The 26,479-nt window shown below is 37.8% G+C and overlaps 1 protein-coding gene across 1 annotated transcript in view; it reads right to left on the bottom strand.

The window, feature by feature from the left end:
* VWC2L (von Willebrand factor C domain containing 2 like) overlaps positions 1 to 26,479 on the bottom strand; it is a 161,053-nt gene that overhangs the window by 81,270 nt on the left and 53,304 nt on the right. The gene's annotated exons all lie outside the window — the stretch shown is intronic.

The raw sequence follows: 26,479 nt of genomic DNA on the forward strand, positions 1-26,479 counted from the left end.
CTTTAGGAAAATATGATAGATTTTAATATAGTCCTTAATGGTCTCCCTCTGACAATGAATAGCCATAGTTTGAACAGTAAAACAATTCTATTTCCCTTCCTCATTGACACAGGTTTGGCTAGGTGATTTGCTTTGACCAATAAAACGTGAGTGGAAGTGATGAGTCCCATGTATAAGCAGAGCCATCAGTTTGTTCTGCCATTGTTTTCTCTCTCCTCTGCCAAGAAAAGCATACATCCCAGATAGGGAGTATTCCTTCAGCCTTTACTTCAGTGTGAAGAAATGATGAGAATCAGAGTCATAGTCAACTCACATCCAACATGTATGTGAGCAAGGAATTTGTTGTAAACTCCTGAGATGAGGGCTTTGATTGTTACAACAGCAAAACCCAATAAACACTGACTGATATATAAAGCACAGCAAGACTCAAAATTAGGGAAAAATGATTATTTAAAGTTAATAATTCATAGTACCTATGGGTGGCTTCTTTAAATTACAAGTTCCTTTGATGCACTGTAATATTCAACTTGCCAAAAAAAAGAAATTTACACAAGATAACTGAACACATTCACCACAAATTCCTCGATTTTCTTCCTTGGTTGTCTTTTCTGGGCTCTGGTTGTTCTGTATGTCTCACAGATACAGTACTTTATGGAACTGAACTGTTGATTTGGTAGAGCTCTTTGATGTATTGTTGTTCTAAGCTGACAGCTCCTCAGGAGTGCTGCCAACAAATGTCACGAGAGAAGGCACTTGTCACAGCAGCACCTCCTTTGTAATAGCCTTTTGTGGTCATGGTTGATGGACTGTGGAGTTCTTTGAACATCTGTTCCCCATTGTCACACATCACATTCTGAGTGCCGTGCATACCTGATACCAGCCCCTGCCTCTGGGGATAGTCATCACATGCCCTCTTGCTGCCAGGAGGCTTTATGCTGCTTAGTAGGTTACCTCACGTCATAGTGTGCATCCCAGAACTACACACAGAAAGTCACTCTTTGACTTCTTCCTCTTTGATTTGTTCATCATGTTTAATTTTCTAAGATCAGCTGTCATAATGCTTACTTTTATCCCTCTGATATTATATTCCTGAAACCCTAAAGTATTTTGAGTCATGCTATTCTTCCTTTTATATCTTTGACGAAAACAATGTCAAATAAAAACAATAACTTTTTATCAGTTGCCAGATTTCTACAAGTTCAGCTATTTCATAATTGGGAAGGAACTAGAAAGTCAAGTTGGAATGCAAGAGGAAAAGAGAAGGAATCCTGTTTTATGCCTATTATTGGGCCAGGAAGTGTGGTCACTAAAAAGTAGATATCATTTTCCCTATTTCATACATATGGGAATAAAAATCAGAAGATTAATTAATGTGTCCAAGGTACTAAGTAATGGAGCTGGGATTCCAACTTACTTTTATCTGACTCCAAAGTTCTTCTCTTTCCTCTATGTGATGTTGTTCCTTAGAATTAGGTGAGAAAGATCTCAGGGCATGAAGGGAAATTCATAATCTAGGGGATATTATTTCAGCTTCCTAGTTAATGACAGAGCTGAGAAAATTTACTCAAATATTTTGGAGCATTCTGTGACTCTAAAATGGTTATCCCAAAGCCCATATTCTTTATTTTATTAAAGAAAAGCAGAGATGTTTCTTTAATTCAATGTCCTTCTCCTCTCAACATTTTGGCTTAGGATTCATCCTCTCCTGTTCCCTGGTGGAGAAGGTATCTTTTCTCCTGTCCCAGTTTAACTGGTTACTTCTGCTGTCCACCCTAAGTATCCTTATCCAGTCAGGCCAAAGAATCAAACATTACCCCCTTTCTTTTGCATATTTAATTCTGCCCTACTTACTGTGTCCTTCAGTGGACAGGTAATACATTCAAGATTCTCGCATTTTTTAAAAAAAATCTCCTTCTCTCCCCAAACCACAGCCATATCATTTGCCATGCTTCCACAGGCTAGAGTTTTTCAAAAATTTGAGGTAAAATTCAGATAACATAAAATTCACCATTTTAACCACTTTAAAGTGTACAATTCAGTGGCTTCTAGTGCATTTATAAGTTTGCTCTGTCTTTACCACTGATTGCAGAACATTTTCATTCCCCTAAAAAGAAACCCCTACATTTAAGTGGTTATTCTTTGTTCCCACCCATCCCCCACGTGGCAACAGCTAGTCTGCACTCTGTATGGATTTACCTATTCTGAAATTTCATAGGAATGAAATCATGCAACATATGGCCTTTGTATTTGACTTCTTTCACTTAGCATCATGTTTATGATATTTGTCCTCTCACTATGGAGCAGCTTTTTTTTTTTTTTTTTTAAAGATTTATTTATTTGACAGACAGAGAATACAAGTAGGCAGAGAGGCAGGCAGAGAGAGAGGAAGAAGCAGGCTCCCCGCTGAGCAGAGAGCCCGATGTGGGGCTCGATCCTAGGACCCTGAGATCATGACCTTAGCCGAAGCCAGAGGCTTTAACCCACTGAGCCACCCAGGTACCCCTATGGAGCAGCTTTTAAAAGTATATGGTCTAGAGGCGCTTGGGTGGCTTAGTTGGTTAAGGATCAGACTCTTGATTTCAGCTCAGATCATGACCTCTGGGTTGTGGGATCAAGTCCTCTTGGGCTGTAAGCTCAGCAGGAAGTCTGCTTGAGATTTTTCTCTCTCCCCCCCAAAATAAATAAATAAGTCTTAAAGCATGCGGTCTATTGGCATTGATTCCAACTCTTGACTCTTATTCCCTCTATTTTTGACTTCCCTCTACGCATCATTCAAGTGCTTGGGCCCTTCTACTTTTCGAGTCTCTTGCTTTCGTGGGCATCACATGTTCTTCTTTTGTAAATTTCTTTGCAGATTCCTCTTCTTCCGTCTGGCACTTACATAGTGCCATAGGGAAATACAGCTGGGGTGTATTTCCTTTAATATACTTCTAATGAGTCTCAGTAGTAGTTACTCATTTGGTTGGCTGCCCAGTCCTATTTCCTGCCCCTTTACCCACCCACCCCCAAGTCTCTCAGGCTTGATCCTCCTCCCTCCCTCATCCATATAATATAATGAGACTCCTCGCAGCCAGTATCTTGTGACAGGATTGGCTCAACTGAACGGTCATGGTAGGGATATGATCTGCAGAGAACCAATCAGAAAACATTCCTAGAAATTTGTAATTGGAAACAAACAAAAAAAGATTTATATTTAGTCTTTTTTCATGTGCCTACCTGAAGCACATGAATCTGGTCGCTATCAGAGATTAGGTTTTTACCATTATGGCTTGAGAAACCAAGAAGAAGAGGATGTAAGAAGAGTGATTCTTGACAAGCCCAGGTCTGCTCCTGGAGCTTGGCTGCATCCATGCCCTAGGGATCCAACTAATCTTTCCCAAATATACCATCAGCTCAAGATTTACTCTATATTCATTTGCCTCTGAAAGTTCCATTCAGCTATTTGTGGCAGAAACTGGATGGATAAAGGCTGTTTCTTCTTCTCAAGATACACAGCTAAACTACCCTCAGCAGCCTTTCACCCTAATAATCCCTTTCAACCTAATAATAATTTCACCCTATTAAACCTTATGATAATAATAATAATAATAATGGGATTAGGTCTTATGAAAAGAATGTGACTAAAGGTGATATATTACCTCTGGGGTTAGGTACTTAAGATTAGGTATGTTTTCTTCACTTTTTCTCTTTTCCCATCTAAGGTGGGACACTGACAAGGTGACCTTGAAGCCACTCTTTGAAGATGGAAGGCCCTAAATGATTTTATGGAGCAGATTATCCTCCATTCCAAGACCAACTAAACAAGAAATACATTTTTATGGTGTTTGGCCTCTGAGATTTGGCAGGTTTTGTTACGAGAATTGTAATAATATTCTTTTCCCTGACTGATGTGCTGTCTCACAGGCATTCTAATTCAACATGCTCAGAACCAAAGGTATAATCTTCCCTTTCTCTCCAGTGCTTCTTATCTTAATGGTTCTGTCTTAAATAGAAGCCAGTCTTCCCTCCTGAGTTTCTCCTTTACTCTCACATGACTACCACACTCACAACATGTCTGATACCAGATGTATAGGGTTTTCCCCTATCAGAAAGTTCCCTGCGATACCAGCATGTATATTGAGTATAATATAACTCAATTCAGACTATATATCTAGACATTATATCAGATACCCCAGGATAAAGACTCAGTCCCACAAGACTCCTTCTACCCTTTAGATGCCGGTCTCAAGTCTAGGTGACCGCTTTTTCTTCTGACCAATTAGCTATAAACCTGAGAGTCATAGACCACCTCCTGAGGTTCAATTAGTTTGCTAGAACAGCTCATAGAACTCAGGGAAAAATTTACTTATGGTTATCAGTTTGTTAAAAGATATGATAAAGGATGCAGATGAACAGCCAGATGAAGAGATACATCAGGTGAGGTTGAGAAAGGTCCTGAATGCAGGAGCTTCTTTCCCCGTGGAGTTGAGCGTGTGTTACCTTCCAATACATGGTATGTTCACTAACCTAGAATCTCGCTTAACCCCATGTCATGGGGATTTGATGGAGGCTTTTATTAATTCCATTTCCAGCTCCTTTATCCTCTCTAGAGAATTGAGACTGGGGCAGAGAATGGGGTGAGGCTGGTGTTGAAAATTCCAAGCTTCTAATCATAGCTTGGTCTTTTTGTGGACAGCCCTTATGCTGGAGCCCACCCAGAGTTGCCTCCTAGTTCTCTTATTGCTTAGGAATTTTCAAGGATTTTAAGAGCTCAGTGTCAGGACTTGGGGGGATATATATATATGTTTGTGTGTGTGTCTGTGTGTGTATTTCTGTATTTCTGTTATCTCATAGGTTCTAAAGTCCATTAATCTAGAAATCTCAGCAGGGGAAGGCACAGAGGGAGAGACTCCTCAAGCAGACCTGATGAGGGAGAAGATGTAGATTTAGGCAAGTAGAATCCATGGCCAAAAGGAGTAAAATTTAAGATGTGGTGAGTCCCTGGAATAAGAGTAACAGACACCCATTTCAGAGGAGAAGAGTTTTAGTTTTGCTGAGAATAAATATACATAAGCATAGAACTATTACAATAGGATGATCAACATTCCACTTTTCCAGTGAGACATGACAATTTGGATTATTAGAGTTTTTCTGTGTTTCTTCACTCCTCTACTGAGTCTAAAGCCCCACTGGTTGAATTAAACTGGGTATTGCCGCACGGTTGCTTGGAACCAAAAGAAATCATGGTTTACAACACACCATGATTTGCCCTCTGCTTACCTCTTTAGCTTTTTCTTCTAGCACTTCCACTCACATCCCATGTTTCAATCGTGCTGGCTGTGCAGCATTCATGAATGCACTGTGCTCAGAGACTCTTGCATTTTTAGTGTCTCCTTGTTTCATGGAAGGCCCCCTTGTCACTGGCTGATTTCTACTCATTCTTTAAAACTCTGTTGAGGATGGATTTCCTGATGTCTTTCTTACATGGTTTGGATTGTATGTCTTCCCTCTGTCTCTGTGGCACATTGGTGTGCCTCTGTTTTATTGCTAATTTATCATGGGGTGATAATCCTCTCTTCCCTTGTCTATCTCCTCTTGTACTTGTGAGCCTCCTAAGGGCAACAGGTATGTCTTGCTCAACACTGTATGCCCAGCAACTGGACAGAGCCTGACACACAGTAGATGCTCAGTAGTTAAAACAATAGGGGTGTTCACTATGTGACAGATTCAATACTTTCAGTTCTTCAAGCCAATCCTTGCCAATTAGTAGTAAAACGTAAAATTAAGGTTATTAATTGTATGAGTTTGCTAGTGTGACCTAAACAGAGTACCACAGACTGAATGGTTTAAACAGCAGAAATTTATTTTCTCACAAATCTGGAATCTAGAAGTCTGAGGTCAAGGTGTGAGTGGGCCTGGTTTAAGGCCCGTCTTCCTGGCTCGTAGATGTCTGTCTTTTCTCTCTGTCTGTAAGGGTCTTCCCTCTGTGTGTATATGCTAATCTTCTCTTAGATGGACCATTTATAATGCATTAGGGCCCACCCTGATAATCTCATTTTAAATTAATTACCTCTTTAAAGATCGGTTATCTTCAAAGAGAGCCACATTCTGTGTTACTGTGGGGTCAGGACTCAACCTATGAAGATACAATTCAGCCCATATCACTAAATCACCAAATTCGGTCAGTTATTTTCTTAGAAGGTCTGAGTTCTAGTTTAAGTTAAAGTGAAAAGCAGATTAAGAACAGAGCAAGGACAACGTAAAGCAGACCTAGGGATTTCACACAGAAATTGCCCTTGACAGTGAGGGGAACAATAAGTGAAAAACAAAGGCCCCAAATGGACATTCTCATGCAAACAAATGAATCTAGACACAGACTGTATAACCTTCACAGAAATTAACTCAAAGTGGATCCCATTCTTAAATGTAAAATCAGAAAACTCCTAAAAGGTAACAGGAGAAAACCTAGATGACCTTGGGTATGGTAATGCCTTTAGATAAAACACCAAATACATGAAAATGAAAGAAATAATTGGTAAGCTAGATTTCATTAAAATTAAAAAAAAATAACAAACTTCTGGACTATGAAACACCATGTCAAGAGAATCAAAAGACAAGCCATGGACTGGGAGAAAATGTTTGCAAAACACACATCTGACAAAAGACTATTATTCAGAATCTATAAAGAACCTTTAAACTCAGCAATAAGAAAAAAAAAAGTTGAAAAATGGGTGAAAGATTTTGATAAATATTTTCAGATGGCAAATAAGCATATGAAAAGATGTTCCACATCGTACGTCTTCAGGGAAATGGAAATTAAAACAAGAGTGAAATACCACTACACACCTATTAAAATGACCAAAATCCCTAACCCTGACAACACCACATAGTGACAAGGATGTGAAACAACAGTCACTTATTCATTGCTGGATGGAGTGCGAAATGGTGTCGTCACTTTGGGACAGAGTTTGGCCATTTCTTTTAAAACTAAACCTATTCTTACCGTACAACCCAACAATCACATTCTTTGGTCTTTTTCCAAAGAAGGTGAAAATTTATGTTCATTTATGTTCATCCACCTTCACGTGGATGTTTATACTGGCTTTATTCATGATTGTCAAACTAGAAAGCAACGAAGAGGTTCTTCATGAATGATAATGAAAGGTGAATGGATAACCTGTGGTACATCCAGACGATGGAATCTTATTTGGCACCAGCAAGAAATGAGCTATCAAGTCCTGAAAAGATATAGAGAGGAAACTTAAATACATATAACGAAATCGAAGGCACCAATCTGAAAGGCTGCATATGTATGACTCCAATTATATGACATTCTGAAAAAGGCATGGAGACAATAAGAAGTTCAGTGGTTGCTAGGGATAGAGAGTAGGGGTGGGATGAACAGGCAGAACACAAAGGATTTCTAGGGCAGTGCATATACTCTGTGTGATATTATAATGATGGAGATATATATATATATATATATATATATATATATATATATATATATATAGTTATACATTTTTCTAAATCCATAGAATGTATACCACCAAGAGTGAATTCTGAGGTTAAACTGGACTTTGGTGGATTATGATGTATCAGTACAGGTTTATCCCTAGTAAAAACTGGTGATTAATATTGATGAGTGATGATAATGGGAAGCATAGGCTGGATGAGATGGGAGGTATTACAGGAAACACTTGTAATATTGTAAAAAACTGGCTCTAAATAAGACTTTATAAAAAACAAACCCCGGCTGTAGAAAGGCCCCGATTACAAAAATCTATGGGCAGCAACTATCAAGATTTCCTCTACGTTTCCAGTAGGGTTCTTGGCTCTGCCTCCCTCATCAGTGACTAATTTCTACTCATTGATGCAGAGATATGTAACCACCAGGTCAGTAAGGGTGTTGTGCTGAGTAACTCTATGAAGCTGGCAGATAAACAAGATAGTCTGCTTGGGGCAGAAGAAGAATTAAGGGAAGGTGGCAACCTGTCTCAGATCAATTTTCAACCTCCAGTCTCCCAAGATTTCTTGTTAAGAACATAGTATTATAAATAGCGAGAACTCATGTGCAGTGGTGCTAAGCGATAAATAAAGGATCCCAGGGTTGCAGGCTCTAACTCCTGCTTTGCCATTGATTCACTGCATGTGCCTCACTAAGCTACTTAACCTTTCTATGGCTCGGGGTCTGCTCTGTAAAAAAATGATGGCATTGGTGACATTCCTCATCAGGTTGTGATAAACAAGCAATTAAAAGGGCTCTGAGTATATAATTATAGCTTAATACAGCAATGGCTATTTTCTGTTTATACACACACAGCCTGCACAAATATATTGCATGATATAGGAAGGAAAAAAAAAAAAGACATCTTAGAATTTTTTCCAGATTAAATGTTCAAATAACAAATTCATCAACTAGGGATTAGGGTCTATGACACCTGTACCTTTAATAATCTTTCTCTGAACAAACTCTTTCGGGCTTTATTATAGCTTTTAATATCTACCTGTGAAATTAAAATTTCCCTAGTTTTTATTTCTTTGTAAGTTACTTATTCATTTGAAAGAGAGTTGACTCTCCTGGGCACTGGAGAGAGAAAGATGAAGGAGACATGGTAGTCGTCTTCAAGAAGAAACACAAGACCTGTTCCAGTCCTACCCTGAGTGTAGGTAGAGATATGGGTATGGCAGTGCTGGCACAAAGGAAGAAGAAATCTCATTTCCTAGGGGATGGGACAAGGGTGTGAATTTCAGTCTCTTGCCACTTTTTTTTTCAGTAGGATTCTTCTTTTCCCCCATCTTCGCTGAGAATCATTGAGCTAAGTGAGTTTCATATGTACTTTTTCATCTCTTACAGATACCCTATATGTCTTTTTAAATTTTTTTAGCTTTTATTAGCTTTATTTTTATTTTATTAGCTTTATTTTTCAAATGAGGAAAACAGAGACTCAGAGAGGTTAAGTGATTTGTCTAAAGCCACCCAGCTAATGAATGGCAGAGCAAAATATCATATTCAGGCTCCTCTCTTTTTACTACTGCATGTTATTTCTTCTCCAACAAGCTGTGTTTAAGATACAGTGTTCTAAAGGTAGGGAATGTTCTTCATGTCTCAGCTTTAAACATCCCCTTAATCATTTTCATGATGATACATTTTTATGTTTATAAAAATACAGATGATCCAGGCAAAGGTGTTGTTTAAAAGTTCATTGTATGTTTGACATCAACATTATCCTGATGCCAGGAGTTGTGAGAACACGTAGCTTGCAAAGACCAAATACAATTATGAAGAAATATAACACAAATGTTATCATGTTGCTTCACTCTTTACTATGTCTTAGAAAATATTTTTCAAGGACATTTACATGCGTGTGTTAGGAATAAATCCTGTTTTTGGAGGGCCATAAAAATCCATTGGTTCTTACTTGGTGCTGTATCTTAAGATAGAACCCATGCAATGGCCTAATTGAAACGTATGCTCTCACTGACTAAGCCTCCTAACAGGAGACCATTTACCATTGTTCTGTTGCATGAGGACTGCCTCTCCCTGGCTGGCCAGCTGGCGGTAAATATATGCCATTGTTTATAAGGGGAAATTGGGACAGCTGAAACTGAGCACAACAGAATCATAAATGGCTAGAGTTTGGAGGGCTCTCAGAGAACATCTAGTTCAAAAGCTGTACATATTAAGGCAAGGCCCTGAAGTCTGGAGTGGTGAAGGGAGTTGGCCATTGTCACACAAGTAGGTAGTGACAGAGCTCAGGAAGGAACTCAGATCATCTGAATCCTTCACTAGCATCCCTATATTGGAGAGAATAATGTCTCCCCCAAATTCCTATCTACCCAGAACCTCAGAATGTGACCTTCTCTGAAAATAAGTTTTTTGTATATATAATTTGCTAAAATGAGGTCACACTGGGTTGGGCCCTAATCCAATGACTGGTGTCCTTATTTATTTTTTTTTTAAAAGATTTTATTTATTATTTATTTGAGAGGGAGAGGGAGAGAGATGGAGAGAGATGAGCGGGGGGAGGGGCAAAGGCAGAGGGAGAAGCAGAATCCCCACAGAGCAGGTTACCGCATGTGGGGCTCCATATCAGGATCCTGAGACCATGCCTTAAGCTGAAGGCAGGTGCTTAACTGATTGAGCCACCCAGGTGCCCTGACTGGTGTCCTTATAAGAAGAGAAAACAGACACACAGACATAAAGGAGAAGGCTGTGGAGGCAGAGATTGAAGTGATGTATTTGTAAGTCAAGAAACACTAAGGATCACTGGTAACTACCAGGAGTTGGAAAAGGCCAAGGGAGAGTTCTGCCCCAGAGCCTCCAGAGGGAAGAGGGCTCTGCCAACACCTTGCTTTCAGACTTGTGGTCTCCAGAACTGTGAGGGAAAAAAAAAAAAAAAAACAAATCTGTTATTTTAAGCTACCCAGTTTGTGGCATTTACTTATGGCAGCCCAAGGAAACTAATACAAGCTCTCTGCTTAACCACGGCTCCTTCTTTTTATTAGATAAAGAGTTTCAAGTGTACTGCCAGTAGGGTAAGAGTTGTAATGGCAAATATGAAGGATAGCATTTTAATCTATAAACTGAACAGCTCTCCCACTCACACCTGACAAACAAACTTACTGTTGTTTTTGTTTCAATTAACTATAAGTCACCTTAAATCTCATCATGGGAAGCAGTGATCTATTTCAATTGAATGTAAATATATTGCTGCTTGCTTTTATGCTCAACAGGAATAGAATGTAGAGAGACTACTTCCTAGGTGCCATGGATCTTGAAATGTAGAACTGATAAGAGAGCATAGATTGTGGAGGTCAAGGAAAGAGAAATACTGATCTTCTGTGTACTAAATCCGCACAGAATTGACTGGCACCTTGCAATTGTCAAAATCCCTTTTTTTTCTTTTTTTCAGTTGTTCAGATTGTTTTGATTTTTACCATGCTCATTGAAGGTAGAATTCTAATGGAGAAAAAAAATAGTTGAGCCATTAACTCAGATTACTGTATCATGGTTTATCAGAGTCAAAACTCATCTCCAGCTCTCCGTCTATTTGCCTTTTCAGACACTGTAGCCGTAGCTGGGTACTCTTACTTTGTACTTCATCAGCAGCCACACAAGAGTAAGATAGGGTTAGACAGGTCAGGCTCTGTGACCAGAAATGCCATTTTAGACTGAAGCTCTTGAGTTTTGCTTACATGACATGTAAACAACCAGCCAATTAGAGCTTCCACATTCAAGCTCCCTCTTTCTTACAATGGGGTTGCTGGAAGAGGGAGTATGTATTGATTTCAAGCCCACCACTAAAATATTGTTGCTTATGATTAAAGGGGAGAGAGAGAATGGGGTAGATGCTTTGTGGTCAGGAGTGGGGTGATAGACTGAACACAAGTACTTCTAATGAAAATGGTCTTTTGATAATCTTACTTGCCCCTTGATTGGATAGATGCTTCCAATCCAGGATAATAGGTCTTGTGGGAGAGGGGAGGGGGGTGGCAATCAAGTTGGCCGTCAGGTAGGTAAAACCAGTGTTAAATGAATATTTTAAATTTTACCTTATCTTATTTTTCTATCATTTTGGAACAACATTCAGACATAGGTGTTGCTCCTGAGGAACAAAGAAGGAGAGAAACAAAAATTGTTGAGGTCAGTGAGGGAGAGGGTGTTTCATAACCTCAGCGAGGAGAGGTGAGGAAGAAATGGAGAAGTATGTTTAGGAGGAAGCTGGTCTGCTTTTCACGGGGATCTTTTATTTAGCTTTATTAGAAATTTTTCCCCACTCTATGAGGTATTAAATACAATTGGTGAGCATTGAGGAAGATGAAGGCCTAAGGTTTGAAGGGTATTTTTTTTTTAAAGATTATTTATTTATTTATTTGACAGAGAGAGATCACAAGTAGGCAGAGAGGCAGGCAGAGAGAGAGAGAGGAGGAAGCAGGCTCCCTGCTGAGCAGAGAGCCCGATGCGGGACTCGATCCCAGGACCCTGAGATCATGACCTGAGCCGAAGGCAGCGGCTTAACCCACTGAGCCACCCAGGCGCCCTTGAAGGGTATTTTTAAGGTTATGAGTATATGGATTGTCCTTTTTGTCTGTTTTCCTTACTATTCATGTCAGTTATTCTGCCATGTCTGGTGTATCTGCATCACTTTTCTTATATTTTTGCCAATGTTTTGAGCATCAATATCTCAGATCCTAACAGTATTTGTCCCTTTGGAATAAACTAAGAAGTTGGTTTGCTTTTACCCATATTTCTTCTGTACCCCATTTACATAAGAAAGTTGAACATTTCCTCACCTTGTTAATCAAGAACATTTCCTTCTAAGTTATACTAGGACTGGTAAGAGATGTTAAGAGATCTTGCACAAACATGGTAATGAGGCTTTATGTTACTTTTCTCTTCAAGAATCAACTATTTGTGATGCCTTTTCAAGAAGGTGAACTTGATAGTCCCAAAATTAGAATTCAATTCAATGTTTTCAATATTTGTAATAGAGTTTAATGTCAGAACTGTATTGCTTGTGTAAAATTTAAAAGCCAGCATCTCAAGGTATATCAGATATCAAACCATTATGGGGGATGATTTTCGAATATATCATTGTATCAGTTGTCTGTGGTAGCATAATAAAATACTCTAAAACTAAGTGGTTTAAAGGAGCAATGATTTGTTATTTCTCATGTTTGGTGGCAGTGGGCCCCTTCAGACTTCACTCCCAAGGCTTTGGTCAAGTGTTAGCTCAGATGGTGCTGGAAAGTCTAAAAAGAGATACATTCACATGTCTGAGATCCTGGTGCTAGCTATCACCTGGGCATTGTCTATGTGTTCTCATCAAATTCACTAGTCTAACCAGGCTGCCCCATGTGTTGGTGGGAGTGAATGTAAAGATGAGCACAGAAGCTTGCAGGGTTTCTTAAGGCTCAGCCACAGAAGTCTTATAGGATCACATCTGCTACATTCTACTGTCAAAGCAATTAACAAGGTCAACTCATATTCAAAGAGTAGAGAAATAGATTCCATTCTTACTCAGTGAGAGGAGGAAATTGCACAATTGCACAGAGGGAGGGCATTGGCATTACTACTGTGCATCCCTAATATTGGTTTCTAAGCTGGCTCCTTCTTTGGGAGTTTGCATTGCTCTGTTCTTTTAGACTTCTTCCTACTTGGCTGAGTACTCCGTATTTGGTCTCAAGTTATAAGAGTAAATAAGTTGCTTTATCTTTCCATGCCAGATGATTGCTAGTTGTCTTTTAAAATCCATTCTTTCCTTCTCTGTCAGAAATAAATCCCCTGGGTTTTTATTTTTGTATTTTATTTTTTTTCAAGCTGGGCACATGGACCCCTGGGTCTCTGATCCTAAGAAATGCTGTATAAGCTCTAGACTGATTTCTTCTAGATTACTTGAATGTGAAAGACAAATACATTTCTAAATTGTCTCAGCATTGTTCCTTGGGCACTATTGCAGATTAACCTGAATTAACATATCCCCCTTTGTTTTATAATTAGAAAGCCATTCAGAATGTACTAACCCCATCATCAAATCCTCATCTCTTCCCCTTTTGATATCATATAGGGATATGAACTTAATTACCTTCTTCCTTGCATTTAGTCAACCATAACTTAAAAAAATACCACCCTAAATCAGTGACTTATGGATTTTTCTAGTTACATTAATTCAAGTCATCTCTTTTTATTAAGATAGAAAATCAGGAGGTAGTCATTATTTAAAAAAATATTAACATGGAAAATATTTAATTGGATTTAATCTTATTATTTGCTCTATTTTCAGATTGTAAAAAAATAGGAGTAGTCAATTCTTTGAGAAGGTAGCCTCTTCCATATATATATGTTATCTTTTAAGATTTTATGTATTTGAGAGAGAATGAGCAGGGGAAAGGAGCAGAGGCAGAGAGAGAAGCAGACTCCCCACTGAGCAGGGAGCCCAATGTGGGGCTCAATCCCAGGACCCTGAGATCATGACATGAGCTGAAAACAGAAGCTTAACTGACAGAGCCACTTAGGTTCCCCAGGTTTTATTTATATATATTTTTTTTTTCTTAAATTTTATTAACATATAATTTGTTATTTGCCCCTAGGGGTGCAGGTCTGTGAATCATCAGTCTTACACTATTCACAGCACTCACCATAGGACATACCCTCCCCAATGTCAATAACCCAGCCACCCTCTCCCTCCCCCAACCCCTCAGCAGCCCTCAGTTTGTTTCCTGAGATTAAGAGTATCTTATGGTTTGTATCTCTCCCTGGTTTCATTTTGTTTCATTTATTTCTTTCCTTCCCCCCATGACTCCCCTGCCCTGCCTCTCAAATTCCTCATATCAGAGAGATCATATGATAATTGTTTTTCTCTGACTGCCTTACTTTGCTTAACATAATATCTTCTAGGTCCATCCATGTCATTGCAAATGGCAAGATTTTGGTTTTTTGATGGCTACATAGTATTCCATTGTATATTTTTGATTATTTCTTTTTGTGGATGAAAAAAGAGATAAAAATTCAAAGTTTTATCATTCAAAAGCCCAACAATAGGGCACTGACAGGTAAAATGGAAAATAAATAAGGAATATTATGCTGTTACTAAGATGATAAACACAATGACTATAACAAGAATGGATTTTTTTAATGGATAATATAAAATAGTAAAATATAATATTGTTGGTACTTTGTGACTATAACTGTGGATGAGAATAGAATGGGAAGTTTGCTCCATCAGGTTTGAATGGCCTGGTATCAGGATAACAAGGTGACTTTGAGATGACCTTACCAGTGTGCAAATTTTAGGGCTTTTATGAAAGATGGAGTATATTAGAGGGTGTCAGGAAGTGGATCAAAGTGGGGAGGGGACATTGCTAGATAGAGTTTCATGGGAATAGCTGTTCTGCCTGAGTTCTCATATTCTACTTTCTAAGAAGGGCAAATAGAGATATTAGTTCCTGATCCTGAGCCTAATGAGAGGACCTTACTGACAGCTTTAAAGTGTATTTTATGCATTTGGAACATATAGGAGACTGATGCTTGACCTTCACTTTAGAAAGCTAAAGTGGTTTAGAGGTTAGAGATCAGGAAGGAATGAAGACAAGTGAATGGCTGACTGGCTCTTTCTGTGACAAAACCAAGAGAGGTGCTGTTTGGAGATATTGTTAAAGTAAATGGGCTTGAGTATTTTTTCCCACTGCATGGCTATGGGCTACATGATAAAGTGAACCCATGTGAGGTTGTCTTGGGTTCTGCCTAGTGTTACCTGGAGGATGAGGAGACCTCAGTGGAAACTGAAGTTTGGGAACAGGTGAAGGAGGTAAGCATGGGAGAAAGCACACAATAGTAGGACCACATCTTCTCACCTATTCCTGGCTTCCAGGCTGAAGCGAGGGAAGTGGAGATTTGGAATTAAATCAAGTTTAGAGTTTTGATTAATATTTTGGACTAGACATTTTCTTTAGTGAGTTGAGGCTATCTTTGTGATTTTAAGTGGTCAAAACTTGGTATGTTTTTTATCTAAGACCTAGGAAATGTAACTTAGAGCAGAGAAATTTGAAGAGAGGGTAAGAGTCAAAAGTATAGTTGTGGTTGTTCATAATCTATGTTAGCCTTGACTGATAAACTGCACACATGCAGAACATCATGTGAAAAAGAAAATCAGTTTGAAAGAATTGTTTTTGAAACCTTTCAACAAAGAAAATTCCAGGACTTCATGAGAGAATTCTACAAAATATATAAAGAATTAACACTAATATTTGTCAAATTGTTCCAAGAAACTGGAGAGGAGGGAGTACTTCCAAACTCATTTTGTGAGGCCAGCACTCCCATGATATCAAAACCAGACAAAGACTCCAAAAGGACAGAAAACTGCAGACCAATATCCTCAATGAACATACATTCAAAAATCTCAGCAAACTACTAGCAAGATGCATTCATCAGCACATTAAAAGCATCATCTTACACCATGGCCAAGCATAATTCACCCCTGGGATGGAAGAATGGCTCAACATATGAAAATTAATTAATATAATATATCATAATGACTGAATAAAGGATAAAAATCACATGATCAAACCATTCCAATAATTAGAAGGTGGAGAAGGGACACCAAAGTATACTCCAAACTGAGAAGGCATTTTGGGACTGAAAAACAAAGCAATACCATTCACACAGAGTTGTATTTAAGATAACCTACTGAGGAGTAGATCAGGTAGATGATGGTGCAGGTGCTGCACATCTATTCTCTAAGTCCAGACCTTAATCCTCAGATTTTATAGAGCAAGGGAATGTGCAGAAGTCATTGTAGTGAGGTCAATGGGTTTAACCTTTAACAGACCTCATGGTGCTGTCTGGGCACCAGAGGGTAGAGAGGGAAGAAACCATGTTATCTTCACTAGTTATCTAAGCAACTTTAGAGAATCAGAACAACATTCTGGTCAAGGCATACATTAACCTCCAAAGAGCCTGGAACATGTAACCCCAAGGGAGGCCATTGGATGGACATGAACAAGATAGTGTCAGTATTGTCAGCATGCCTATACTCAAGAGATGCAGAGAAAGTGTTTGACATAATTCAACATCCTTCCGTAATAAAAACTATCAACACACTAGGAAGAAAGGAAATCACGTCAACATAATAAAGACTGTATATAAAAAGCCCACAGCTAACATCATAATCAACAGGTAAAACTAAAAGCTTTTCCTTTACGATCAGGAACAAGGCAAGGATGTCCACTCTCACCATTTCTGTTCAACACAGTGCTTGAAGCCCTCCTAAATTAGACAAGAAAAAAAAAAAAAAAGACATCCAAATCAGAAATAAGTAAAATTGTCATTGCTTGTAGACAACATGAGCATACATAAAAAACTCTGAAGAACACACTCTCCACCCCTGCCTCTGAGGATTGTTTGAACAAATTCAGTAAAGTTGCAAAATACAAAATCAACACAAAAATTCATTTGCATTTCTATGCACTAACATTGAAATTGTCTGAAAGGGAAATTAGGAAACAGTCCTATTTACAATAGCACCAAAAAGAATAAAACAGGAATAAACTGTGAAGATAGAAGTATACTGAAAACTACAAAATATTGATGAATGAAACAAGACACAAGCAAATGGAAAGATGTCCTTTGTTCATGGATGGGGAAACTTAATATTGCTAAAATGTCTGTGCTACTCAAAATGATCTATAGATACAGTGCAGTCCCTATCAAAATCCAAAGGACTTTTTTTTTGTTAAACAGGCATAGATAAAAATAATACTAAAATTCATATGAAACTACAGAAGGCCTGGAATAGCCAAATCAGAACAGAGCTAGAGGGATCACCCTCCCTGATTTCAAGCTATATTATAAATCTATAGTAATCAAAATACTGTGGTATTGGCATAAAGCCAAACACATAGAACCAAATGGAGAGTCCAGAAATAAATCCATAGATGTATGGTCAACTAAGCTGCAACAAGGCTGTCAAGAATACACAATGGGAAAAGGATAATCTCTTCAACAAACGGTGTTGGGGAAAACTAGTATCCACTTTTATCCACGTGTAATGGAATTAGGCTCTTATCTTACACCATACACAAAAATCAACTCAAATTGGATTAAACACTTAAGCATAAGAGCCAACTATATAAACCTCCTAGAAAAAAAAAAAAAAAACCCATAGAGGAAAAGCTTCATGACATTGGCCTTGGTCTTAATGGATATGACACCTAAAGCACAGGCAATAAACATAAAATAAATGAATGGGACTATATCAAACTGAAGAGCTTTTGCACAAAAAGGAAACAATCAACAGAGTGAAAAGGTGATCTGTGGAGTGGGAGAAAATATTTGTAAGCCATATATCTAATAATAAGGAGTTAATCTCCAAAATATATATGGAACTCTCACAACTCAATAGTAAAAAAAAATTAACAACTGATTTAAAAATGGACTTTTTTTCCCAAAGAAAATCTACACATATTTAACAGGTATATGAAAAAAATACTCAATGTCACTAATTAGGCAAATACAAACCAAAACCACAGTAAGCTGTAACCTGATACCTGTCAGGATGCCCATGATCAAAAAGACCCACAGAGATAGTATTAGCAAGGATGTGGAGAAAACTGGAATCTTTGCAAACTGTTGCAGAAATGCAAAATGGCACCATTGCTATGGGAAACAGTATGAAGTTTCCTCAAAATATGAAGCATACAACTATTATATGATTCAGTAATCTGACTTCTGGATATTTATCCAGAAGAGTTTAAGTCAGGATCTCAAAGAGATATTGGCATTCCTATGCAACACTATTCACAAGAGCCAAAATGTGGAAACAACCTAAATATCCATCAACAGATGAATGGACGAAGAAAGAAAACATAGTATAAACATGCAATAGAATATTACTCAGCCTAAAAAAGAAAATTCTGCAATGTGCAATAACCTGGATGAATCTGGAAGACTTTATGCTTGAGTGAAACAAGCCAGCCACTGAAAGACATATACTGTATGATTCCATTTGTATGAGGTCTCTAAAATAGTCAAGTTCATAGAATCAAGGAATGAATTGGTGGTTGTTAGAGGCAAGGGGAGGGGAAAACGGGAAGTTAGTAATCAACAGGCAGTAAAGTTTCAGTCAGTTAAGATGATAAATCTCTAGAGATTTGTTGTACGACATTGTACCTGTAATCTACAAAAATATATTTCACACTTAAAAATTTGTGGAGATAGAATCTCAAGTGTTCTTACCACAATACAATACAATTAAGTAATAAAATATAAACTATATATATGAAAAATAAAAATACAAGCAAAAAATCCCACCAAAAATCAAAAAAATCACGGCTGGGAAATAGCTTAAGTAGTACTTTTAATATGGCAATGGTATTTTCTTTCTTTTTTTAAAAAATAATTTTTTAAAAGATTTTATTTATTTCTTTGAAATTGGGGAGAAAGGGAGCAAACACAAGAGCAGGGAGGGGTAGGGAGAAGCAGACTCCCTGCTGAACAGGGAACCTGACTCAGGGCTCCATCATGACCTGAGCCGAAGGCAGATGCTTAACCAACTGAGCCACCCAGGTGCCCCTGCAGTGGTGTTTTCTTTCTTTCTTTCCCCTTCTTTCTTTCGTTCTTTCTTTCTTTCCTTCTTTCTTTTTTTTGCAATGGTATTTTCTAAGAGTGAATAAAATTCAAGAAATAATGAGGGCTATCATTGCACATTCAACATAATAGAGGGATTAAGAGTGAACTTGCCTACATCCAAATCCTGCCACATTGCATACTGAAGTGATTTTAGGCAAGACACCTAATATTTTGAAGACCTTGTTTCCTCAGCTGCGAAATGGGGATAATAATCACAGCTACTTCATAAGCCTATTGTGGGAATTAAATGAGCTCCTCCATAAAATATTAAGTGCTCTGACACATGTTAGCTGTTGTTTGCATTATGGTTCCAGGTACAGTAATGAAACAAAGCAGGACTGGCCCCTTTCCTAAGGCTGTAATCAAAGGAGCAAAGGATACTTTCTTAAGAATCATGGAGATGTTACAAATCCCCTAACAAAGATTTGTGCCAGAGAGGCAAGTCCCTATTAGAGTTGAATGAAGGATGACCTCTGCATATCTTTCAAGGCTTGCCTGCAATATGAATGCACAGCTGTAGCTTCCAGGAATGTGATGGGTTGAAGGTGAGAACATCCCAGTCCCTTCCATTTCTTGCAAAATTTTCCAACATTGTTATTAGTGTAGTAAAGACTCAGTTCACAGCCTCATTACAGAGTGGTGTATTCACACAAATGGCTTTTTCAGATTAACTGAGATGCTTTTTGCCCCTGACATATGTATCCTTGATGATTTAGTTCTCCTGAGGAGATGATATTAGCTGGAGGTGTCATAGAGCTTTAGCAGATGGAAGAGAAATTAACATTGGCAACTTTTTTTCTTCTTTTTTCCCCCCAGTCTTCAGAACTTTTGATTTTATTATAGCATAAAAGCAAGTCTCTGTGAGTATAAGGTTCTCAAAGGGGTTCAGACTCTTAAAGGAAGTTAATCCAATGCCCTTGGATGGGGAGAGAACAACTTGGTTCCAGCTACGTAACCAAATTGACAAAATGAATGTTTGAAGTTCAGCTTTTCTTACTGAATTTCCACACTATTAATAAGTAGATGAAATATATAAATACTTCAATAGCTCAAAAGGAAAAAGAGAAAGAGAGCCTGCTTATGAAAAGGCAGGGGAAATGTGGTTTCTCTTCCAAATGTGCTGAATAAATATAATTATGGATGTAACGAGGCCAGCTGCAGGTTTTAATCACTGTTTCCCCACTACCTAATAATTTGCTATTCAGCACCTGCTGTCATATAGCTCTTAGGTTGGGTGGCATTAGCTTACCAGGTAACCACGAGTAATCTCTTTAAACCTGTGGTGCATTAAAGCACGAAAGGCTGGGCAAATTATCTGTACTATGTCCAAGAAAAAATTCTTTTTATTAGTATTTGGAATTTGATGTCCTGATCTGTAACCAAATGAGTGTTTTTGCAATTGTTATGCTGTATGGAAACTATCATTTTGACCAGAATGTCAATATATGGCCTCTAAGTTTCACACTGGGTATTAAAAACTATGCAAGCTAGCAGTTAGAATGTGCATGACTTGTTCTGAATATATATCATTGAAAATATTGATTCAAATGATACAATATGTGCCTCTTGTACCAAACCTCTCTGCATGTTGGCTGCAGTGTATTCTCTTAAATCTACAAAGACATTTGCTATCAAGCAGAAGATTGTTTTCTGTGAGTGTGAGAATTATTATCACACTATGAAAGGAGAAAAGGGGTTTTTATCATGTTCTGGATAATACATGAGAAAATGAGGACATCTCTTTAGGAAAAAAATAAGGGGAGGAAGAATAAGAACACACATATCTAACTGCTACATTCTATTATCATGCATTCTCTTCATTCTGTCATCAACGATATTGTGGCTGGTTTAAATGTGAGAAGATAGACTGATTTTTTCCTGGGCTTTGGGGGTCAGGAGATCCAGGTTCAACTTCCAGCTTTGCCAATATCAATGTGACCTTGAGCAAGTCACAGTCAGTTACTTCTCTGCAACAGGGGTCTTGCACTTGTCAGCAATCCCAAAGCCACATTTGGCCTACAGGCATTTTTTGTTGATCTGCATTATGTTCTTAATTTTTTTTGAAGCCAACACTAAAAAGTTAGGATAGCCATTAAAAAAATCAGATTTCTGGCTTTCATTCAAAAATTGTAAGACTTAATACCAATCTCACATTCTTGCATGGCAGAATTGGCCAGAGCAGAATGGTGCCTCTGTTTCAAATGGCATGGGTTTCTTCCATTAGTCCCAGTGTTTAGCACTTCTTATTTTTTCCCTCATACTGGGGCTAAATGCTAGTATCCCTTTGCCTATTGTTGAGTTTATAGTATGGGTATATTTTTTAGTTTCCACATCTCCATCTAAAGTGGAAAAACTAAAAGTCAAGACATTAACAGGGTTCAAAAATATATGGAAAGAATATAATTCTTTTAGTAATGAAGGCTATCTTTTTTTTAAAGGATTTATTTACTTATTTTGGGGGATGCGTGTGGGGGAAGGGGCAGGGGGAGAGAATTTCAAGCAGACCCCCTGCTGAGTGTGAAGCCTGACTCTGGGATCAATCCTAGCACCAACAGATGACCTAAGCCCAGATCACCAATTGGATGCTTAACTGACTGAGACACCTAAACACCCCTCTTTTTGGTTTTAATATGTTAATAAAGAAAATCCTTGTTGAAAGAATACAAGCCCTACTTCTCTTATTTATGTTACTTGATGGCTCCTCTGGGCATTAAGATTTGTCATTGGTGGTCTATTAAGGTGTAAAATGCTACAATTTTATTACTTCACAAAGCAACCTCTCAATAGACCCCTTCTTTGTAATGTCCCATTAATGTATAACAAAGAGAATTTCTTTGGGAAGGTGTCTGGGTCCAGAGGAAGACTTTTACAACAACAATATAAAGTATTTAAAAGAGGGTCTCTGGGGACCAGATAAGTAGCTTGATATATAGTTAAAAGTAATTTGCATCAATTCAAGGACCTTGGGAAGACCACTGTGTGCTAGAGAGAATGGTTTTCCCAAACCAGATTTCATTTCTCCCTGTATTCCTTTAATTTCTACAATGAACCAAAGATATCTGTCCTGCTTGGCACTGCATTGGGCTATTTTGGCAAACATAGAGACTTGAGTAGAAGAGAAGCCTGGAGAAGCAAGCCTAAGGAAAATAGAATCACAAACCTTTCTGATATTAGACACAATAAATTGCTGGTATTTATGGTGTGCCAGGTGCTATGCAAAGCATTTTACCTACATCATCTCATTTAATCCTCATATTTTTTTTTCAATATAGGAGGGGAATCTAAGGTGATAAAAGTCTGAAAAGCTGGGTCACAGTCACATAAAATAGCATTGGAAAATGGTCTCTCTATTGCCACAGGCTCTGCCTGAAACCACTTCACTGTATTATACAATGGTCTTAGTGGTTTTGAAAAAGAAAGATCAGGGAACAAAATGAATGATTTACTTACACAATAATAGAAACTATTTGTCCTTTCAAATGTTGTAATTTTTTTTTACAAGTATGCATTTTTTGTGCATACTTGTAAAAATATTGTAAACTTGTAAAAAATATTTGGTAAAATGTTTTTCATAACACATTTAACTGTCAGACTCCGGAGGCAGGCAGGGCAGGTTGTTTTGGCTTCATTTTGCAAGTGAGCAAATGGAGCTTTCTACTGAGGAAGTGACTTGCTCAAGGTCATGTTGCTAATGGAACTGAACAATAGTCCTCATATGCCACATCTTCATCACTTGCTAGCATGCCATTACCTCCCTTCTTGTAGGCTAGCTGGTTGGTAAGCTTCTATATGTGAAAGAGCTTCTTCTCTTGCAAAGTGAAGAAAATGACCTGCTCTCTATGTAAATAGTAAAATATTTTCTTTCCATTTTTATTTCAATGTTGCAATGTGGATGACAATAAAACAAAAATATTATTGGATTGGATTATTTGTTCTTTGGGTGTTGAGTTTGCTAAGTTCTTTATAGATTTTGGACACTAGTCCTTTATCTGATATGTCGTTTGCAAATATCTTCTCCCATTCTGTCAGTTGTCTTTTGATTTTGTTAACTGCGACAACATGGATGGAACTAGAGCGTATCATGCTTAGCGAAATAAGTCAAGCAGAGAAAGACAACTATCATATGATCTCCCTGATATGAGGAAGTGGTGATGCAACATGGGGGCTTAAGTGGGTAGGAGAAGAATCAATGAAACAAGATGGGATTGGGAGGGAGACAAACCATAAGTGACTCTTAATCTCACAAAACAAACTGAGGGTTGCTGGGGGGAGGGGTTTTGGGAGAAGGGGGTGGGATTATGGACATTGGGGAGGGTATGTGCTTTGGTGAGTGCTGTGAAGTGTGTAAGCCTGGTGATTCACAGACCTGTACCCCTGGGGATAAAAATATATGTTTATAAAAATAAAAAATTAAAAAAATATTATTGGATATTAGGTTATATTGATACAGATTCTGTCATTTGAAATTCATAGACTATACTATGTCTCATGGAAAAAATCTGAAAGATGTCATGACATCTTCCAGAAGTGTCTGTGATGATTAAGTTCTTTTCTCATAGTGTCAGGGAAGCTGTTTGTTATTGATTAGCTTACCTAGACATATGCTAATGAGACCAAGATGATTATTTAGTTTTGCTCATGTCTATAGATTATCCCCTGACCTTGACTGTGTTTCCCACAGGTCACAGGAAGAAGAAAAATGGGCCAATTTTTAGATACCAAAATTAAAAGCTCCATGCTTTCCTTCCCAAACTCAGGACATCAAAAACTATTCATAAACTAGGTGTATCTCTGTATATATTTCTATATGAATATTCACCAAGGAGATAAAATAAAAAATGCAAGATTTCTCAAACTGTGCTTCATGAAATGCTAATAGATGTTCTGAACATCTATTCTGAGGATATTATTACCATTATGGTGACATGGATGCTAGTCTATTAAAGACATGACTCATGTTCTAGGTCTCTTCATTTTGGGGTGATGTTCTCCATCAGAATTTTTTATATCCAAAGGTGGTTCTCCCTCCTCAGGTATGAGTTGAACATGTAACAACATGATATATTTTATCATGGTATGATGTATATGGTATATTTTATATCAAAGTTTGCTTGGTCTTGAATGATCTGAGATGTGTTTATCACAGTTATTGGCTAATACCTATAGTTTGGGTGCATGTGCCCATAGACTTTTTTTTTTGTTATAGCAAATATTTCTATTTTCTTCCTAATTCTGAACTGTAGTGGAAATGTCATGTTTTCTGACATTTAGGGAACAATACTTTTTTTTGTTTTTGTTTTTTGTTTTTTTGTTTTTGTTTTTGTTTTCCTGAGTATAACACTCCTGGTTTTTCTTGGGAAAATACCCACACTCCCTACCATATTACTTTAGTGGTATTGTCTCCATTGTCATCTTTAGGAATGGGAAAGTAGCTCCAGCCTGGCCAACTGAACATCATGTACTTCTGTGCAGGAATCTTTTTATTCTCAATTCAGGCCAGTGTGAGTCACACTAAATATTATGTAAAAAGATCTATCCATTCTTTTATTCTCCACTAGATATACACCTAAAGGAAGAAAGCCTGAAACTGCTGGCCCCCATCTTGTCACCTGGAAGGGCCCCAAAATGCATCCAACAAGAGAAAGGCAGAACAGAGAAATGACAAAAAATCAAGTCCTCAGATTGTTTGAGTTCCTTGATTCATCTAGAGCGAGGTGCCCTTGGATTTTTCGTTTAGGTGAATCTTTTTGTCTTAAGTCAACTGGACCTGGGTTTTTTATCATTTGCAACTGAGCTGGTCCTTACCAGTGCAGCCAGAGAAAATGAAGCTGGGGTAGAGTGCAGAACACCGCTATAGTATTAAAAGCTATAAAGTCCCATGAGTTTGTTCTAGAGCCTCAGGTTCCTGTTCAATGTTGACCTTTGCTAATGGAGCATATGAATGACAATGTAATACGTAGGTAGTCTGGTCATAGAGCACATGTCCAAAGTCCATGGGCTTTGGACAAGAAACTGGTGAATAGAGATGCTACAATTTTACTGCCATGAAATCGAGTTATAATTAAGTTTCTAAGCCTCTATGTCATCTGTAAAAGGACTGTTGGGAAGATTAAATGAGATGACATGTATACAGTAAGAGACCTAGCTACCCAATAAAGGTCTACTTTAAGGGGAACTTTACCTTTTATAGCTTTACATTCATCTCACCTGCTCACCCTATAGTGCATGAAACAATGCCTATTTTCCCATTCCTACCTTAACATATTCATTCACTCACTTATCCATTTTAGTTTCCAGTGAATACCTATAAATAACCTTAGTCTTTTATTTAAATTACACATGATCATATACCTGTGAGATGCAAAGTAAAGCTCCTGCAGTCTCTAGGGGATTGGGGCCTGCTTTAGGTGTTGAAATTTGTCTTCTTGTAATAGGTTTCCAGAAATGTAATTCAGTTTAGATCATGACCAATCTGGATAGTGCCATCTTCCTCAAGCTGGAAAGATTACTGAGACATTCTTACAAACAATAAAAATTACCGAGAAATCATTGAGACAGTTTTGGAAAATTTTGTGGGGGAAATAGGTAGTTTTTAATCAAGAGGATGTATTTCATTAATGTATGATCTTGAACCCAATTTTTTAACCTCGTCTCAATCTGCCCATTTCATGCTGACCAGCTGTCTCAATAGGGAGCTACAAAGACAGGTTCCACTATTTCTGCTTACTTATTCTTTGAAAAGTGAATACTTTTATTTTCCTATAGAGAGTCTTCCAAAAGACTTTAGGTATTTGCTGTTGAAGTCCCTGAAACAACAGTGGAAGTCAATATTTTCAAGTTCTAACAATTAAAGGCACAAATCACAGATTCTATCATTTGAAATTAGATTTTTATTTACCTACTGGTGTTTTAAGTGAAATGATAGATGATTTAAGTAGTTAGGACTGTCAGAAGAACAGAACAAAGATGACTGAAAAATCTCAAGTGGTGTGGCAAGGGAGAGAAAGAAACACAGTCCCGGAAATTAAAAAAAAAAAAAGTTCTAATCTGTATATTCATAATTTCCTGGGCCCTAATCTTTAATTCCTATTTTATCATTTTTTCTATATTGTCTATCAGGGTTTTCTTTCTCATTATGGGACTAAATAGGAGGATATAGTGCAAGTATCTATTCAATGTGCCAATTCCTAACGCTCTATCAATCCTCTATATAACCAGACACCAATAAAGGCTTTAAGCATTTATTAAGTTAGAATAATGAAATCCATCTTCGCAGCTGTGCTCAAACTAGTGGACACAATAATTCAAAGATGCTGCAGAAGGGAAAGCATAAGGACCAATAGATTGCCCCATATTGGTTACTTATAACTG

Source organism: Mustela lutreola, chromosome 3, assembly GCF_030435805.1.
Source record: "Mustela lutreola isolate mMusLut2 chromosome 3, mMusLut2.pri, whole genome shotgun sequence".
Taxonomy (NCBI): Eukaryota; Metazoa; Chordata; class Mammalia; order Carnivora; family Mustelidae; genus Mustela; species Mustela lutreola.